General features: G+C 48.3%; 1 long non-coding RNA gene across 1 annotated transcript; it reads right to left on the reverse strand.

Moving 5' to 3' along the window:
• Positions 1–7,895: 7,895 nt before the first annotated feature.
• Positions 7,896–8,829, reverse strand: LOC136376357 (uncharacterized). Its single transcript, XR_010746176.1, has 3 exons — positions 8,715–8,829; positions 8,386–8,456; positions 7,896–8,311 (listed from the first exon to the last, which is right to left on the reverse strand). It is a non-coding gene; the product is annotated as an uncharacterized lncRNA (long non-coding RNA).
• Positions 8,830–10,568: the final 1,739 nt, after the last annotated feature.

A 10,568-nucleotide genomic window follows, 5' to 3' on the forward strand; every position in this document is an offset into this window, starting at 1 on the left:
TGTCAGCTTATGCCATGATGTCATGCTCTCCCCAACCCGTGTGTGATCAAGGGTATATAAACAGCCCCTGAAATATTTTTGGCTTGCACATGATTTGGGCTTCCAGAGTGCCCCATGTAAGCTATATGCAGCCGACATATTTAATAAAACCTCCTCCTTTAATAAAACTCTTCAAAAATTCATCCAGACTTGGTGTCTCTACGTAAACCTGCAGAATTGAGGTGCGGGTACTTTACAACATAAGTATCTAATTTCTTTCTTTCTTTTTTTTTTTTTTTTTCTTACAAGAGAACAAATCCATTTTAGTTATTTACTCTTCAGTAAGTTTAAAGCCTTGAGGGGTTCGGCATAACACAGACGGAGGGACGCTGTGTCCCGCGGCCTGAGCAGGAAGGCTTTTCTGGACTGTGGCACCAACCCTGCCACTGTTTCCGGGAGCACGGGCTGGCTGCCTCTCCCTCGGTGACTCTGGTTTTGCTCGCTTGGCTACCAGGAGCCCCTGCGCCCTTCTTTGCTTTGTCCACATCAGCACATCTCTCGCCTAGATGGAATTCAGTTTCATCTCTAGCATCAACACCTTCTTCAGCTTAAGCAGAGCGGTGTGCTCCCTCTCTGGTCTGGAGACCCCGTGAACAGCCAGCCAAAATGGCCTTGGACCACAGCCTTCCAGACATATTTGTCGTTGTAGACTTCCCGTTCCCAGCAAGCCTTCAAAGGCTCCAAGATCACCCAAAAAGGAAGGCCTAAGTTGTTTTGTTTGTTTGTTTTTTAAAAGGTGACCAAGAGCGCAGACTTGAAGGGGTAAAGGAGTGAGTAAGCCACAGGACAGGGGGCGGAGGGGGGCGAAGGCATGGGGGGAGGGGGCGTGGCTCAGAGGAGCACAGGGTGAAGGTTTGTGTGGCGAGCTGGCCTCTGGGAAAGGGCAGGAGGCTGACGTGGCTGGAGTCACTGAGACAGGAGTGGAGGTCAGGAAAAACAGGGCACGGATGACAGATGGCCTGGGAAGCGGAGTCCGGACTCAAAACTTTTTTTTTTTTTTTTTTTTCATTTCTGAAGCTGGAAACGGGGAGAGACAGTCAGACAGACTCCCGCATGCGCCCGACCGGGATCCACCCGGCACGCCCACCAGGGGCGATGCTCTGCCCACCAGGGGGCGATGCTCTGCCCATCCTGGGCGTCGCCATATTGCGACCAGAGCCACTCTAGCGCCTGAGGCAGAGGCCAAGGAGCCATCCCCAGCCGGACTCAAAACTTTTAATCTGAGTCACCAGGAGAGACAGGGGCTTCCGTGCCAAATATCAGATCGATTTCCAGATTTCCACGAAGCAGCAAAGAAAAACATCCTGCAGCTATCTATGTTCCCGGGGCTGATGGGAGCTTGACACCTGGAGCTGTTTCTCCCTGAGGCTTCCATCATAGCAGGGTGGATGGCCCCTGGGCGCAGGCCGGAGGGGTGGAGGGTGACAGCCCATCAGGAAAACGCGATCAGCTGATACGGTCAGATCTCTGCTTTGAGCGGAGGACTTCCCAGGCTGTATTATGCATTTTGGAAGTTACTGGAATTTTGAAATAATGAACATGTATTATCTCTGAAATCAGAAAAGCCAATAAAGATTGTAAAACTTTTTATTTCTTGATTTGAAAGAGAGAGGAAGAGAGAGAGAGAGAGACAGACAGAAACATTGATCTGTTCCTGTATGTGCCCTGACTGGGGATCAAACCCGCCACCTTTGCGTATCGGAATGACGCTTTAACCAGCTGAGCTATCCAGGCAGGGCCAATAAAGGTTATTTTAATGAAATATCTAGAATATATAATATCTCTCAAAATTAAACAGTAAAAAAAAAAAAAATCCACATAATAAAAAAACAAAACAAGCCTAATTTAAAAATGGTCAAAAGGCATACACACTCAGCCATAAGAAATGATGACATTGGATCATTTACAACAACATGGCTGGACCTTGATAACATTATACTGAGCGAAATAAGTAAATCAGAAAAAACTAAGAACTATATGATTCCATACATAGGTGGGACATAAAAATGAGACTCAGAGACATGGACAAGAGTGTGGGGGTTATGGGGTGGGGGGGGAGGAGAGGGAGGGGGTTGGGGGAGGGGAGGGGCACAAAGAAAGCCAGTTAGAATGTGACGGAAGACAAATTGGACTTTGAGTGACGGGAATGCAGCATAATCAAATGTCAAAATAACCTAGAGATGTTTTCTCTGAACATATGTACCCTGATTTATTAATGTCACCCCATTAAAATTAATTTTTAAAAAAGGCATACACAGATATTTCACCAAAAATATACACATGTGGCAAATAAGTACATGAAAAATGTTTAAGTTCATTAGTCGTTAGGGAAATAGCGCAAGTTAAGATCACAGTGGGGTAACACCATACATTTATCTGAACGGCTAAAATTAAAAATAGCAACAATGGGCCCTGGCCGGTTGGCTCAGTGGTGGAGCGTTGGCCTGGCGTGCAGAGGTCCCGGGTTCGATTCCTGGCCAGGGCACACAGGAGAAGCGCCCATCTGCTTCTCCACCCCCCCTTCCTCTCTGTCTCTCTCTTCCTCTCCTGCAGCCAAGGCTCCATTGAAGCAAAGATGGCCCGGGCGCTGGGGATGGCTCCTTGGCCTCTGCCCCAGGCGCTAGAGTGGCTCTGGTCGCAACAGAGCGACACCCCAGAGGGGCAGAGCATCGCCCCCGGTGGGCAGAGCGTCGCCCCTGGTGGGCGTGCCGGGTGGATCCTGGTCGGGCGTATGCGGGAGTCTGTCTGACTGTCTCTCCCCATTTCCAGCTTCAGAAAAATACAAAAAAAAAAAAAAAATAGCAACAATGCCAAATGCTGGGGAGGATGTGGAGAAACGGATCACACGGACATGGCTGGTGGGCAGACGAAATGGTACAGCCCTCTGGATAGTAGTCAGGTGGTTTCTTACAAAACTAAGGAAGGGCCTGGCCTCTGTCCTCCTATGAAGTATTCCCAGTGATTCTCACGACCAGTCCAGGTTGAGAAGCACTGACACTGTTTATGCAAATGCAGTTAGGGGCAGCTTCAGAGCAAGGCAATATTTTGCATGGTTTAGAGTAAAACACTAGGCATTGACCAAAATGACAATGAACCTATGTAATTTTCTGACGTTAAAAAGAGCACAGCCTGCCTGACCCGTGGCGGCGCAATGGATAAAGCGTTGATCTAGAACACTGAGGTTGCCGGTTTGAAACCCCGGGCTTGCCCTGTCAAGGCACATATGGGAGTTGATGCTTCCTGCTCCTCCCCCCCTTCTCTCTCTGTCTCTTTCTCTCTTCTCTCTCTCTCTCCTTTCTAAAAAAAAAAAAAAAAAAAAATTTAAATAAACAAACAAAAACAAAACATAGCCTGACCAGTGGTGGCACAGTGGATAGAGCGTCAACCTGGGACGCTGCTTAGGTCCCATGTTCAGGATCATCAATAGGATCCCAAGGTTGCTGGCTTGAGCCCAAAGGGTACTGGCGTGAAGCCCAAGGTCACAGGCTTGGCTTGAGCCCCCAGGTGAGGGCATGTATGAGAAGCAATCAGTGAACAACTAAAGTGACATAACGAGTTGATGCTTCTCATCATTTTCCCTTTCTGTGTGTTTCTACCTCTCTCTCAAAAAAAAAAAAAAAAGAAAAAAAAGAAAAAAAAAGAAAAGAAAAAGAGAGATTAAAAAAAAACAAAAACCACCAAGTCTTCCAAACGTCAAATATAAAAAAGAATACTAGGTGAATAAAAGTCCCCAGAGAATAATAATTACAAACTCCAGATCTAGGAAAAATCATTTTCATTCCCTGAATCTGATGTACTGTAACCGTTCTGGCATATAAAGAAGAAAATGTGGAAAGATGGTGGGGGCAGGGCATTCTGGCTATCTGGTCACAAGGGCCAATCAGCTGGCCAGAAACAGCGCCAATGTTCATTGACAGATGAATGGATAAACCAACTGTGACGTGTCCATACAATGGAATATCATCCAGCCACGAAAAAGAACGAAGTCTTGACTCACTGTTGAACTGCTCGTCACTACAGTATGGACGAACCTTGAAAACACTATGTTAAGCGGAAGAGGACAATCCCAGAAGTGCCCATCTTATACGATTCCACTTATAGGAAATACCCAGAATCAGTAAATCCACACAGAAAAACAATGAAGACTGATGGCAGCCAGCCTGGGGTGGGGGGGTGGGGGGGTAGGCAGAGCATCTGTTTAAAGGGTAGAAGGTTCCTTTGGGGGTGATGGAAATGTTTTGGAACTAGGCAGATGTGGTGTTTGCACATCATTGTGAATATTCTAAATGTCATTGAATTGTTTACTTTAAAATGGTTAATCCAGGTTATGTACATTTCACTTCAATAAAAAAAAATTTAAACAATAACATAAAGGAAAAAAGCTTGGCGGGTAAATTCATCTGTGTGCCACGGACAATCGAAATGATGCTTTGTGGGCAGAAAGGAATTTGTTCAAAGAAAGCGGAAGCTTGCCCCTCGATCCTCCCAAACTGAAACCAAACACATGCCTCGTGCCCAAAATAATTCTATCACACATTAAAGCTCAATTTTAAATAATTCCTTTTGCCTTGGTGGGATAGCTCGGTTGGTTAGAGCATCGTCCCGAAGCACAGAGGCTGTCAGTTCAACCCCTGATCGAGGCACATGCAGGAAGAGCTCAATGTTCCTGTCTCTCTCTTACTTCTCCCCTTCTTCCTCTCTCACTGAAATCAATAATTTAAAAAAGTAATTTTTTTTGACTGAGACAGAGAGTCAGAGAGAGGGACAGTTAGGGATGGACGGATAGACAGGAAGAGAGACAGATGAGAAGCATCAATTCTTTGTTGTGGCACCTTAGTTATTCAATGATTACTTTCTCTCTCTCTCTTTTTTTTTTTTTTGTATTTTTCTGCAGTTGGAAACAGGAAGGCAGTCAGACAGACTTCCGCATGCGCCTGACTGGGATCCACCCAGCATGCCCACCAGGGGGCGATGCTCTGCCCATCTGGGGCGTCGCTCTGTTGCAGTCAGAGCCATTCTAGCGCCTGAGGCAGAGGCCACAGTGCCATCCTCAGCGCCTGGGCCAACTTTGCTCCAATGGAGCCTCGGCTGCGGGAGGGGAAGAGAGAGACAGAGAGGAAGAAGAGGGGGAGGGGTAGAGAAGCAGATGGGCGCTTCTCCTGTGTGCCCTGGCCGGGAATCGAACCCAGGACTCCTGCACGCCAGGCCAGCGCTCTACCACTGAGCCAACCGGCCAGGGCCTACTTTCTCATATGTGCCTTGACCAGGGGGCTACAGCAGAGCGAGTGATCCCTTGCTCAAGCCAGCAACCTTGGGCTTCAAGCTAGTGACCTTTGGGCTCAAGCCAGTGACCTTTGGGCTCAAGCCAGTGACCATGGGGTCATGTCTATGATCTCACGCTCAAGCCAGCAGCCCCACGCTCAAGCTGGTGACCTCAGGGTTTTGAAACCGGGTCCTCCGGGTCCTAGTTTGATGCTCTATTCACTGCACCACTGCCTGGTCAGGCAATAATAAGTAAAAATGTTAAGAAAATAATGTCTCCCAACTTCTTCTAGTTTAATGGAAATGTACAGTGAATACAGTGACAGATTGACCGAACTGATAATTGATTAAAGTGCAGTTCTTTATGCCAAGGTAGCTGGTCAATTCAAAGACTCTGAGGCACTTGAACTCTAGCGGGCAGAAAGCACGGATACCAGTCCCTTGGCCAAGAACACAAGCTCCAGCCTGACCTGTGGTGGCGCAGTGGATAAAGCGTCGACCTGGAAATGCTGAGGTCGCCGGTTCAAAACCCTGGGCTTGCCTGGTCAAGGCACATATGGGAGTTGATGCTTCCAGCTCCTCCCCCTTCTCTCTCTCCTCTCTTTCCCTCTCTGTCTCTCTCTCAACTCTCTAAAAATAAATGAATAATTAAAAAAAAAAAAAAAGAACACAAGCTCCATTTTTACGTAGTGTTTGGGTCTCCCAGAAGGCCTTGAAGATACTGCCCAAATAAATACACTAGACCTTTTCAGGCCCATTTTATAAACTGCCCATGACCTTCAACATAGAAACGGATCAACCCCACTGAGCCACACCAACAGATCTCTACAGGGGTGACCCAATGCTGTTTATCATTGATGAAGGTAAGCTTTCCAGTTAAAGAAGAGAAGTATTGTCTGACCTGTGGTGGCGCAGTGGGATAAAGCGTGGACCTGGAACACTGAGGTCGCTGGTTCAAAACCCTGGGCTTGCCTGGTCAAGGCACATATGGGAGTTGATGCTTCCTGCTCCTCCCCCTTCTCTCTCTCTCTCTCTCTCCTCTCTGAAAATTGAATAGTCTTAAAAAAAAAAGAAGAAGAAAAGTATTGGTCCCAGTAAGACGCCCACAGCCATCCCCAGTTATTCCTCTCTTCTTCTCTCCCCCAAAGAAGTTCACCGAACAGAAGTGACGCCTGCCTTTCCCAGATTGAAGCTATTTAACAAGCAGCTATTTTTGCTAATCTTTTTGGATTAGTCTTTAGAACTGCCGGAGAAACAGCGCCTTAAAATGGAAATGTTTCTGCCTTGGAACTTTCAGTTGAAAAAAAAAAAAAGTCATGATCAGTTTAAAACAAACAAAAAAAATAATGCTGCTTAAGTACCCAAACGATTCCCTTCCACACTGGCCCAACTGCCTAAAAATAACCTCGAGACAAATAACAAAACTCGCACAAATCCCCGCGGAAGGAGACCGGAACGAGCGATCCTTGCGGAAGTGATGAACCCCCGGGCTTAAAGGACAGACCGGCACTTGGCTTCCTGGGATCTGGTACAGGGGTTGACCGCTGATGGGGGGCGGGCACCAAAGGCAAGGGCCGCAAAAGCTACAGTCAACAAGTGGGACCCCATCAAACGATTAGGCGTCTGCACAGCAAAGGGACCATCAACAAAAGGAAAAAAAAAGCAACCCACCCCATGGGAGAAAAATATTTACAGATCATACTATCTTGATTAAGGGGTTAATATCCAAAAGAATGATAAAGAATTCAAACAATAGAAAACAAACAAAATATCTGATCAAAAATGGGAAGGGGAACTGAATAGAGAGTTTTCCAAAGACAGACAGACAGATGGCCACCAAGGACTCGGAAAGGTGCTCAGACCTAGGAGGAGTGTCCGCCGGTCCCTGTCACCACCGTCTAGGACACATTCATTTTCACTCTCAGGGTTCCTAATCATCTGCTGTCCAATTTGGTAGCCATCCACCCACTTAATAGCAAACCCTGTGAATGTGGTCTCCCCCTCACCTGTCATGTTTAAGTAACAGGGGTTTTGCTTACCTTAGAACAGGGGTCCCCAAACTACGGCCCGCGGGCCGCATGCGGCCCCCTGAGGCCATTTATCCGGCCCCCGCCGCACTTCTGGAAGGGGCACCTCTTTCATTGGTGGTCAGTGAGAGGAGCATAGTTCCCATTGAAATACTGGTCAGTTTGTTGATTTAAATTTACTTGTTCTTTATTTTAAATATTGTATTTGTTCCTGTTTTGTTTTTTTACTTTAAAATAAGGTATGTGCAGTGTTCATAGGGATTTGGTCATAGTTGTTTTTTTTTATAGTCCGGCCCTTCAACGGTCTGAGGGACAGTGAACTGGCCCCCTGTGTAAAAAGTTTGGGGACCCCTGCCTTAGAACTTAGGTAAGCAGCAAAGCAAGATCTGACTCTTACTTTCTTTTTCTGTTTGTTTTAACACAATTGGGTCATCGTAACAAGGGTCTTTTATTTTGGAGCAAAGAGCAGAGGAGGGTAAAGGCCACCCCCAGTCCTAAGCTAAGGGCTGTGGCAGGAGGCGGCTGTCGGTCGGTGGCAGAGGGGAGGGCACGGGTCAGGGTACAGGGCAGGGGCCAGACTTTTAGTCTGTCTGCTTTTCAGGGTAGAGACTGAGAGGTTGGATTCATCTGAGGCTGAGGGCAGGGGGGAAGGGGTCGGATCTTATGAGTCGGAGGGACAAGGAGCTGAGGGGTCCTCAGGTTGATGCCCCCGGTGGGCACGCTCCTGCCGTCCGTCCGGGACCTGGATCTCAGGCACACGTACGAACAGACCCCGGCTCTGGGTGCCCGCCTGGCTGGCACACCGCAGACGCTCAGCAAATCTTTGTGAGCCGGTGGGCTGGGGTGGTGGGGAGGCCCCTGTGAGAGACGCCTCTCTGCGTGGAGCAGGACGTGGAGTGGACAAGTGTCTGAGAGCCCCTGCCCGTACCCGGGGGGTTGTTTCCCAGCGCCTGGGACGTGGTGCAGCTCTCACAGTCGGTCTCCTGTGAACGACGGCTTGAGTGCCCCGTTCCTCCCCACCCTGTGGATGCTAAAGATCGACTCCTGCCTGGCTCACCTGTTTATCCCTCGAGCCCGGCACGCGGCGGCGACGACGGAACCAAGACATTTTGCTTCTTCCCGCGGACCCTGGAAAACCAAAATCGCTACTGTCAGAGCTTCCGAGCCATGGCCTGCCTGCTCTGGTCAGCTGTGGACAACGTGCCGTCACAGGGTGCAGCCCTGGAGCCAAAGCCCTGTGGTCTGCCCTGGTCCTTTGAAGGATACCAGTGTGTCTCCCTAATGAGACAACCTCGCCGCGGAGCCCAGACACAGTCAGGGGGGGGAGGGCATCCTCGTGCACATCGGCTTTGTTTATTATGGCCACCCAAACCTGGCCAGCCTAACCTCTCTTGCTGTGTTAGTTTTGACGAGCACGCCCTGGTTTCAGATGAATGAAGGTAATCTGAAAATCAGTGCGCTGACATTTCTATTGTGAAACAGGACCGAAAAGGAATGTCCTTCCCGGCTCACAACCCCGGGTCACGGCAGGCCTGGCAGGAAGGCATTCACTTCCTGCCGGGGACTGTGACATGCATTATGTCACATGGGGAATAAGTTCCAAATCCTATTTTTGGAGGAGGGAAGGCCAAGTCCAGCCTCCAGCTGGACGGATCTCAAGGGTTCCCCGGTAAGCCTGCAGATCTGTGTGTATGTGGGGGGCGGGGGGGCACTTCCAAAACCTGCCTCGATTCCTCAGGCTGTCCCCTCTCATGTTTTGAGTCCCCAAGGGGCTCTAGAGGGGGTCAGTACAGGATGTCCTCATGAATCATCTCAGGTCCAATGAGCCAAGGTCAACCTTTAAGCCTGAGTATCTATTTCCTCTGGAGTGAGCTAACTTGTAGCACAGCCTCTTCTCCTAAAATCATGGACATGGACGACCGCCTAACAGAAGATGAGATTTTCTTTTTTTGTGTGTGTATTCCTTTTTTAAAATTTTATTTATTCATTTGAGAGAGGGAGAGAGAGAAAAGAAGGGGGGGGGAGCAGGAAGCATCAATTTCCTTTATGTGCCTTGTCCAGACAAGCCTGGGGTTTTGAACCTGCGACTCAGCATTCCAGGGCAATGCTCTATCCACTGCGCCACCACAGGTCAGGCAAAAGGTGAAATCTTCAAGAGGGGCAAGATTAAAAGACTTTAAAACCAATTGTTCCTGGACAATGAAATGCCTGGGATTTAACTAAGAGAGTTCAAGGGCTCTACATTTTTTAAAAATAAGAAAAAAATGTATTTTAAAATATACAAAATCATATAAAATAAAGGCAACGAGAGGACATCTCTCTCTTTCACGGAAGGCCTTCCCCATGCCTGGCCTTATGCTGAGCCTTCACATCTTTCTGAGAACGAGGGAGTGCCTCATTTGCGATGGGTTAATTTTACCTGTCGATCTGCCCGAGTTAAGGGGTGCCCAGCTAGCAGGCAAACACTGCTATTTCTGGGTGTGTCAGGGAGGTTGCCTTGGGAAGAGACAGCATTTCAGTCAGCAGACTGAGGAAGGGTGTGCCCAAACCACAGGCAGTGGGCATCATCTCCTCCACAGGGGTTTGCATAGGATAAATAGGTGGAAAAAGGGCTAATTGTCTCCCTGAGCTGGGACACTCATCTTCTCCTGCCTGTGGACATAGAGCGCCTGCTTCTGGGTCCTCCTGGTCTCGGAGTGTCACACCCGTGGCTCTGCGGGCTCTCGGCTTGGGGACGGGGTACCCTGGCATATCGCCACCTCACCACTGTCCAGGCTGGTTCCCATAGTAAGTCCTTCTTGTCTATCTCTGCAGACCCCATTGGTTCTGCTTCTCTGGAGAACCCTGACTGATAGACTCATGAGTAAGATAAAAAGTGAGGTCAAAACAATCCCTTTTTGTTGAGCAAAAGCTTACAGGGCGTCATGTGCAGACCCGTGATCCCTTTTCCCCACTTCAAGAGAATGGTGTTTTGTCTTATATTGATGGGGGGGGGGGGCAGTGTGGGTTACAAGTAACAGTATCGCACATTCTTGATATAATAAAGATCCTCAAATCCTGCGGACGCTACATTGTCACAAGTCTGACAGGCTGTCCGATAGGATTTTCTCCAGTTCTTCATCTCGCTGCTCAGAGTTGCTGAGCACTGGAAAGGTGGCTACAATGAGGGAGGAACTAAATTGTAAATTTTATTTGTTTCAATTAAAATATAAGGAAAGGGCCAAGCCAGATAGTTCAGTT

Source organism: Saccopteryx leptura, chromosome 6 (genome assembly GCF_036850995.1).
Source record: "Saccopteryx leptura isolate mSacLep1 chromosome 6, mSacLep1_pri_phased_curated, whole genome shotgun sequence".
Taxonomy (NCBI): domain Eukaryota; kingdom Metazoa; phylum Chordata; class Mammalia; order Chiroptera; family Emballonuridae; genus Saccopteryx; species Saccopteryx leptura.